The 9,463-nt window shown below is 38.3% G+C and overlaps 1 long non-coding RNA gene across 1 annotated transcript; it reads left to right on the plus strand.

Moving 5' to 3' along the window:
• Positions 1-282: 282 nt before the first annotated feature.
• On the plus strand, positions 283-7,333 carry LOC136341557 (uncharacterized). The gene is made up of 4 exons (XR_010732514.1): positions 283-429; positions 4,823-4,914; positions 7,016-7,107; positions 7,166-7,333. It is a non-coding gene; the product is annotated as an uncharacterized lncRNA (long non-coding RNA).
• The last annotated feature ends 2,130 nt before the right edge of the window (positions 7,334-9,463 follow it).

Raw genomic sequence — 9,463 nt, forward strand, 5'->3', positions numbered from 1 at the left:
AACAATAAAGACGGAAAATTAAATCACCGAATACGTTTGCTTTTGACAATTATTGTTATCCTTGTCCCACATATTGTTGGTTCCGTATGGGCATTTACGTTGAATGGTTGAGGCCTTTCGATTAGATAGCGCTCTGATCGAAACTCGAAAGTTCTTTTTTTTAACATAGTGCCATCTTTGTCTGACAATAAAATTCATTGGCCGTTGGCTTTAGCTGACCTAACAATTGACATTTGTCATTACCGCCATTGCAATTTTTATTTTAAGCCCGGGAAGTAGCCTTTTTATATTTTTTGTGTACAATGCTGCGGATTTTGTGCCTTGTGTGCGGATATTTCGTTAACGATGTGGAAAGAATTTGGGACACGCTATATAGTATACATACTATATAATCACTCTGTTGAAATTGAAGAGTTTAGCAAACAAAAGGTAATTATAACCTATACTTTACAGCATGACCAACTTACTGGGTAGAACAAGAAAGCACAAAGAACCGCACTTTATTATCAATAAGAACTAACCAGACTGTTGGTAATGTGTCTTTTTTCATTTTTAAGGAACATTCAGTAAATAACAGCGTCTTTCGCGATTAGAATTTTGTTACCGTCAATTTTCAGTTCAAGAGCCAAGAAAAAGCTCGAGCGGAAGAAATTTTATGATTGCGCATGCTTAATGGTTCGGTATTGCGAAAGAACCTAATATGTAATATTCCTGTTTCAACTTTCATCTCTTTCTATCCTTCCGAAATTATTTCGTTCCTTCTTTGTCGCTCTCGAATTTGTGAACGTATTTGTTTGCCAATCTCGCGTTGCCTCTGAACTAACTTCATCTCACGATAAAGTGTAGATGTGCGAAGTGCATATGGTTGAAATTATGTTACTTTTTATACACGTCACAGGCTTCATGTCAGCAGTGATGCCGCATCTTTCCAAATTCAATATGTAGCAGGAATTTTTCAAATATTGGTGCAACGCTGTCAGTATTTAGCACTATTTAACTGAGCAACAACAAGAGTTTATAATAGTCAAATCCAAAATATAAAAAATCAATTTCTCTCTCTAAGTGAATTCAGTGGTGGCAAGGGCTCATTATTTTCAAAATCTCTTTCAAAATAGTTGACAAGGGACGTTAGAAGCTCTTTACGCCGACTGTTTGTGAATTTGGGCATTATACCAACAACAATAGTAAGAACGTCGATGATAATAACCAGAAGCACTATTTTGGTTTTCAAAGAACAAAGTTGATAAACAAAAAAAAAATTGTTATGTTTAGCAGTTCGAATATATCTTTATTTTTTAGCACGTTTAATTTGTATGATTTATCATTTTACGGGAGGCGACTCTCAATCGTTAAATTTTGTGACGTGTTAAACAGTTATGTGATTTGAACCATAGATGTAAAGCGTATAGACTCTGCGTGTTAATTACTAGAGTAAGCAATTTTTCGCTCAGAACACAACTTCTCTCGTCTCTTAATTTCTTATGCCCTAATGTTTCACGTTCGCAATTTAAACCCGCTTATGCCCTTCCATAAGCTGAAGAATACATTCGTCTCTCTTCTCCGCACTGAAACTCCCAACTTTAAGCATAATTGAGAATAAGAACTATACCTGACACTTAAAGTTACTTAATACTTCAGCGTGTGTATTACCTGAGGACAAAAAGGACTCTGGAAACAATATGATCCCTGCAAACTCCAAAATGAAGTTTTTGTCCTTAGCGAAGTTTTGAGCTTTTGATGGAAAGCTCCTTAGCGACTGTGCGGGGGAATTAAAGCGCATTTGTCTCCTTTTTTTTCATTCAAGGCAATTTACTGGCACTTACCGTTGTATCAGTGAATCATATTTAGCGTGAAATATAGGTAGTCTCTTCGCTGTCTGGTTCTCCTTCGTAACGCAGTAAAACAAATTGATGAAAGTTGTGTCAGACGGTGCTCGGACAGTTTACTGCCCACCTCAAATTAACTTTTTTCCTCCGATGCCACTACCAGGACCAATCAAAACACCCCAACGAAGCCGTTGCAACAGAAATCTGATCCCTGAAAGGCATGCACGTGTTTGTTTTTGTAAATATGGTACGACCTTGGCAGTTAAAAGGACTGTTCAGGCAACTCTAAATCGACCCCTAAAACATATTAGGTTTCACAAGCGAATAAAACAAAAGTGTTCTGAAAAGTGCATGCCTGTAGAACTTTTTCAGCTAGAATCTGATTTCATTAAATTCTTCAGTTATGACTGTGCTCAAGTGGTTGATTATCTTGAGAGCAGAAGATACTTCAAGTGATGTTTGCAACCTTCTGCAGCATTTTTTTCAAAAGCAATAGAATTTATTGCAATGATAAACAAGATTTCAACGGTAGTTGAACTTTACTGAAGAGGGGGCAAGAATTTCTGAGTAACTGTCGTTACGTGATACTTCAAATAATTATATCGCCTAAGAAACGTGTTACTATAACTTTTATTGGTTAACAGATCGCTTGAATATTCTGGAAATAATTAGAATTTCTTAGATATTTCTGATATATCCGAAATCTTTCTGCAACGAAAAGCGTCACATGCAAAATCCAGGTTAAATAGAAATTCAGTCAGGCATGTGACTCTATTCACACTATTTTTTATTATCAAGCTGCATTGCCAAAGCTTTAGGAACACAACTGATGGAGCTGTCTAGATTCAATATCCTACGGAAATCAATTGATTGGACGGGAAAAGAGCACCTCAGAAAAACTACCTCTTTCCTGAAAATTTCCATAGGTTACCTACATATTTTCTGCCATTTTTCAAAGTTGGAGCGTCAACATCTCAGGAATTTGTGGAGTAATTGCTAGAGAAGTCTGGGGTTCCCACCGTTTGTTTATTCATTTGATTTTAAAGTTGTTTTTGGCTTGTTGATTATGTCTCGGGCCAAGTTGTTCCCCATATTTTTCTCGTAGCTTCGAGCTTCTCATTTATGTTTCTCCTTCTTCTATTTAAGTTTCTTAGCGTTTTCTCGTTGTGTAATTGCGACCACTTTAATCTTACTCCTCAAACGCGTCCTTTTGATGCTTATAATTGGTTTATTTGCATGCTTGTGAGCAGGTTGACTGCAATTGAGTGTGCGTGAAAAATAAATAAGTCATTGGCGTATCACCAGGTTTTTACACCCACTATTTCTCCAAATTAATTAGTACTTTTAATAGGTTTGTTTCCATATTTTTTTAAATAATGCCTGAAAATAGTAAAAAAAGTGCTCAAACTTTTGTTTATTAGGTTTGTTGAGTATCTGAGTAATGGCGCAAAATTGTATCCATTATTCTGGGAACCCAATGGTGGCATAAACTCATCCTTCAAGTCGGTGTTTCCAATCTTAACGTATGAAGGCTGAGACGAAAAAGCACAGTGAAATAGATTGGAATTTTCTTCAGCCAAGTTTTGATATATGTGAATATTCGACTAGAAGCAAAAACAAGTCTGATCCCTTGGTGTCGAGACATCTTAATATCCACTTCTGGCTCTAATAATGCAGAGACCTCCAGTGGCGTTCGATTCCTCGCATCACCAATCCAGAAAAACCACATAAAGTATGTCTGGTAAAGCAGATCTGAAATCTAGCGTCTCGTCGTAACTGGCAAGGATTGGAAAATAACAAACGATAGGAAGAGAAACAATTTATCAAAAGTCCGCTAGTCTGGAAAAATGTAGAAATACACCTTAAAATTACTTGATAAATGCGAAAAGTTGGTCTATAAGGCCGGAGCAAGAACAAAACCAGAAATACTGTTTGCGTTGCTTCAAACGACACGGACTAAAAGAGATATATGGTGGTGGCTTTGTTATATTGATTCTTCCATGGCTTTTTGCCACTTGGAGCTATTTTCAGCCCTAGACAAACATAACCACAAACAGCGAGATTAAAATACATAAAAACCGGATCTCATTCCCGGCCTGCGGCGGGCATAACTTAGTCCTTCTGGAAGCTGAAATTCCCCTGAAAACTTAGACCAAAAGCTAGAATTCCACAGTTTTTTGATAATGGGATCAAATTAGATTTAACTGGGCTCTTAGTTTCGGGACGGCGTTCCACTTTCCGGGAAGAAGCGACCGTTTAAAATGTTCTTTATAAGGACAATTTGCAGGAAACGGGAGAGTCTTCTGCAAGAAAGAGGTCTCGTTCGTTAGCATTAGTATTGGAATTAACATGGATATGCGGAAGTGGAAACTAGTCCAATGGGGGTCTAAATTGTTCGAGATCAAGCCAAAGTTTCGATAAGTTTTGACTTTTTTTCGCAGATTTTAAACACGTTGACCCAATGCGTGCACTTGACCTTAGGGAACGGTCAAACGCCTCGAGAAATTCGGGGAAATCCGCGAATATCGAAAGGCGTGCATTTCCAGCAACTTACTAATGAGTTCACGTTGCCATTCCCGGATTCATTAATGTAAAAATTAATCATACCTGCCTGTTTTCCGAGTTCAAAGGAAAACGCGAAAGCGCCGACAGCATGTTGTACCAATGCCAGACAGCTCGGAATCATGTCGCTGCAAATTAAATGGAACATTTTTTTCCACCATGGCCGACACGAAAATTGAGATTTTGGCACTGGAATTAATAGAAAATCGATGGGTTTATTGAGGGATCGGTTGAAGAGTCGGTGCCAAATCATTAAAAACGTGTCTAGATGTTGTCGTAATTTCTATTCCGGAGTGATCTTGACACGTGGATCATTATGAGGTTTAGGATGGTTGATTTCAATGTCGCTGGCAAATAATAATAGTTAATAGCAGTAAAGAAATGTTATATAGTCCAGTGCTGAAGTCGTATCTAAAATGTTAAACATGTTTCAGACGATGGCAATGAAGAATTGAACTTGAGCCGACAGCGGTGGACACACAGCCGGGCAATTCGCTGCTGCTCCTGGTGGCCCGCTAACCCCTAGGTATGCCACGCAATTTTTTTATTTGAAAATTGTTTTCATGTATTTTTACTGGGATTCTATAGCCTCATGATGCCCTTTCTATGCTATTTATACTTCATCAGTTTGTGATCCGGTTGACCTTAGAGGTGTCGGGAGTCAACGTAAAGACTCATCACCAACTGATTGTTAACGTCCAACACCAATTTTTTTCAGAAAGCACCAGATTTGTTTTCTAACGTTTGTTGAAATGAAACTCTATATTTCACATCGTTCGATTTTGATGGATTCGGTCGGTTGGGGGGTGCATAGAGCTAATAGATGTTCTGCACCTCCAGTTCTTACATCCTTAGCTTGTACTTTCGAAGCATTCGATATTTGAATAATTTGATATTAACCTCATAGAAGCCACCCAAAATAACAATTATTCCTTAAAATTCTTTTATTCTTAACGGCGTTGAGGTGCCGACAAGTCGAGGGTATTCTGTCCACCGCACTAATGTCCCGTCCTAAAGACTGCGCTTTGACTCGCGACTAGACGATTTGCGCTACCAATTACGCCGCTTTACAAAATTTAACTTTTTCTCTGTTGCCAAAAATTTCATAGATGATAAAACTTATTTATAACATTCTGTTTTTAAATTTATGAACTTTTTTTTGCACATTTCCACTTTCTTCAATATTTCTTTTTTGCGTATTTTTATTTACTTGCGCATAACGTGAAGTTTTTAAGCAAAACCTGTGTTGCGACCATAACCAAATTTTTGGCATTATAAGTGTGTGACTGGGTGTTGTTTAAGCAACAAAAACCGTTTTTGTTACATATGCGATGAATATGTGTTTAAAAATTCTAAAAAAACTACCACCGAGTACGTTAAAGATACCTATTTGCTACACTTTGGCTTGACGCTGGGTAAAAATGATAAACCCTTAGACCCTGATTGTGTTTGTAAATCGTATATTGAATACTTGAGATTATGGAAGAGTGGAAAAACGAGTGCGTTTAAATTTGGAATCCCAATTATTTGGCAAAAACTAAAAAACCATCTAAACAACTGTTATTTTCGTAGTGTGGATATAAAGTTAGGTACGGTAGAAATCGAACTAAATGGCAGTATTCAAATACTACATTTGTGCGGCGTCCCATACAACATTCGGTTGAAATTCCCTTTCCTTCAGTTCCAATTACTGAAAATGTATCTGAACATGAAATACAGGAAAACGTAGATTCTGCATCAAGAGAAACTGATACGGATTTTGGAAGTTTATCAGACGAAAAAACCTCAACCCTTTTCGCAAAATGAATTAAACGATCTTGTAAGAGATCTAAATCTTTGCAGACAATCATCGGAGTTGTTGGCATCGCGATTAAAAGAAAAAAAATTTACTTGCTCCAAACGCAAAAATTACTTTTTATAGAGAACGAGAGAAAGACTTACGCTGTTTTTTGGCGAAGATGACAAAATCGTATTCTGTTTAGATATCAAGAATTTGTTGATAAAAATGGGTTTGGCGCAATATGAACCAAGTGAATGGCGTTTGTTTATTGGCAGTTCAGAACGTAGCCTTAAACGCAGTTTGTTACACAATGGAGATAAATACGCTGAGATACCTATTGCGCGTCGTACAAAATTGAATGAGAAATATTGGTTCATTAATTTTAGAAAAATTGAAGTATCATGAACATCAACGGGTTATTTGTGTCGATTTGAAAATGGTTAACATTCTTCTTCGTCGGCAAAGTGGGTGCACTAAGTTTCCATGTTTCATATGTGTCCGAAGTAGCAGGGCCAAAGTTGATCATTGGGCAAGAAGGAGCTGGCCTTTGACAGAATACATGATACCCGATAAACAAAATTTGATTCACAATCCATTGCTACCTCGCGACAAAATCATCCTGTTGCCATTACATATAAAACTGGGCATCATGAAGCGGTTTGTCAAAAGTCTTGACAAACATCTGACCTGTTTTTCACGAATTTGTCCAAAACTTCCTGAGCTTGCAATGGAAAAGTTCCAAGCAGGTATTTTTGATGGTCCTCAAATCAGACAACTAACGAAAGATACCAACTTCATAGATTCGATTACTGATATTGAATCGAGTGCTTGGAAGGTTTTGTTTTAGTGATGCAAAATTTTTTGGGTGATAGAAAATCAGATAATTACGTCCAGTTAGTAGAAGATCTACCGCTACGATTAAAAAACATGGGATGTAGTGTGAGTATAAAAATTCGTTTTCTTTATAGTCATCTTGACAAGTTTCCTGACAACTTAGGTGGTCTGAGTGAGGAGCAAGGAGGACGTATGCATCAAGATTTACACGTCGTTGAGGAGCGTTACCAGGGGATTTTTGGGATACATCCGACTATTGCTGGTCTCTGATCCGACATCTTTCCAACACTAGACATGGTAGAACGGCTTCAAAACGCAGCTTTTTGGAATCTAGCAGTTGACATTATTTTTGTAAAACATGTTGTTTTACTGGAAACTTGTTATTTCTTCCTAACTTTAGTTACTTTTAAATAGAAAATAAAATCTGATAAAAAAAAAGAAATCATCTGCCTGCGCTTTTGAATTGGGCATATCATTAGAACCGGCAACAGTTCAAACATTTCAGGCAGCAGATATTGGGTGGAACCGGTGTTGTTTATCGAATACGTTAAAAAATTGAAAACTAATTCTTTCGTTTCCCCTCTGTACGTATTCCAAATCTTTGTTCATTGCTGAGTGTCGACGGCTTTAGGCGTGAAATAATACACGAAATGAAGAATTCGTGAGGCTAACGAAACATGAAAAAAGCAAACGCTAACAAGCGCTTTTCCACTCGACATAGCCACATATCTCCATTTCCGATAAAAGCCTCCGTGCGGGTGTCATATTCGTGTAAATTATTTTTCAAAGTCATGCTCGTGTTTCCATTTTGTGCATATAAGTCACACCCCGCGCTCTTAATTGAACCCGGTGCATGTCGAGAGGCAATATGTAAAACACCAAATAAATTGCTTCATGCGAGTTTCGCGACATTCAAATCGGCAAACACTGCTCGCAACTCGAAAAAAATGACCAAAAACGAAGCGGTGCATCTCGGCAATGTGACAATGACCGCACCGTCGACGGGGTTCTCTGGTACCCGCCGGAATACGTAATTCGTTTTATCGCGAAGTCGAGAGGTTCGTTGACCAATATCGAAATAATTAGCGGTGTCGATGAGGTAGGACTCCTCTACGCCTGCTGACCTTCTCCACCAACATCTCAAATCATTGATAAATCAAACATATAAAATGCATGTACGTGGCTGGAAGCGTACGACCGTATAAAAGCCAGAAAAGGATATACGAGTCATCTTAATGTATAAATGATATGTTGAACAGAACGGATTTTATGCGGTCGTAAATTCGTTTTAGGACTACCAAGGATAGGCAATTAATTAGCAGTTGTCTGGGCGTTCAAACCGAGACAAAGACATCATTAAATCACAAACTCAATGCCTGTGAACGTATCGGTGCTAATTTACATTTAAATAAATGGATTTTTTCACCGAAAGGGTTAATACCGGTACCGAAGGAAACAACTGAAAAATTGCAAATATGAGGTAATGTATGCGCGCAATCATGTTCAACAGTTCTTGCGACCGTGTAAAGCCCTTTCAGCGGCATATTTGAACCGATACGATCGTAATAACGATTAAAAATGAATATTTCTTAAGCGGCAGCTTGAAAATTGCGGTCTGCCTACAAGCGCAATTCGAGGAAGCCTTCAATTAAACAGTTTTACTAATTAGGCAGCGGAGCGAGTCGAATAATAGAATATATAAATTCATGAACACTCTATACGATGAATTTCTTAAGGCTCAGAAGTTACGTAAAGCGCCTCAATTAGCAGTGAGGTGCTTTACCTTTTGCTCTAAAACTAGTTTAAAAACTTGCGATCGGCGGTGGGAAAGCCCTCGAAAAGCGTATACAAGTTCTCTATGGCTCTAATTGGATTTGGTATAGTTGAATAAGGCAAAGTACACACACGAACTTACGAAAATCTAATATATCGCTAATCACGCCGCAGCCGTCGTTTACCGCTCGAATCTTTGAGAATTCGTAGATGCTCCGATAGGCAAAGTATCCACGCCGCTGTTGCTCTCGTCTCCCGAAAATCGGGGCGGTACCGAAGGGTGAAAGTTTCGAGGAAAAAGCGGTCGTTTTCCATTGAGCTCGGAGAAGCCATGAAAAGTGCGGTACCCCATTCACTTTTACGAACGTCGACTGATCGTAGATTTTAATTCTGCGGCACTGCCGTTGGAAAATCGGGGTCGCAGAGGGACTAGGAAGAAGAATTAAAGAACCGAGAGCATGACGGTGGCAAAAGGTCTAAATGCTGGAAATGGAATCCGATGCGCCATTCTATAGATGAGTGAGATTGCCAAATGCACCGAGTCATTGAAGAATATCTTTTATATTTCAATTTCAACATTTTTTTTATCCCTATCTCTTGTAAGTTAACAATTTATTGAATATCCCGTAAGGAGGCACAGCCGGACTTTCCATGAAATCGGGCCATTCTCCGTGGAATTCGCAAAATG

The sequence above is a fragment of the Euwallacea fornicatus genome, chromosome 10 (genome assembly GCF_040115645.1).
Source record: "Euwallacea fornicatus isolate EFF26 chromosome 10, ASM4011564v1, whole genome shotgun sequence".
In the NCBI taxonomy this organism is placed as follows: domain Eukaryota; kingdom Metazoa; phylum Arthropoda; class Insecta; order Coleoptera; family Curculionidae; genus Euwallacea; species Euwallacea fornicatus.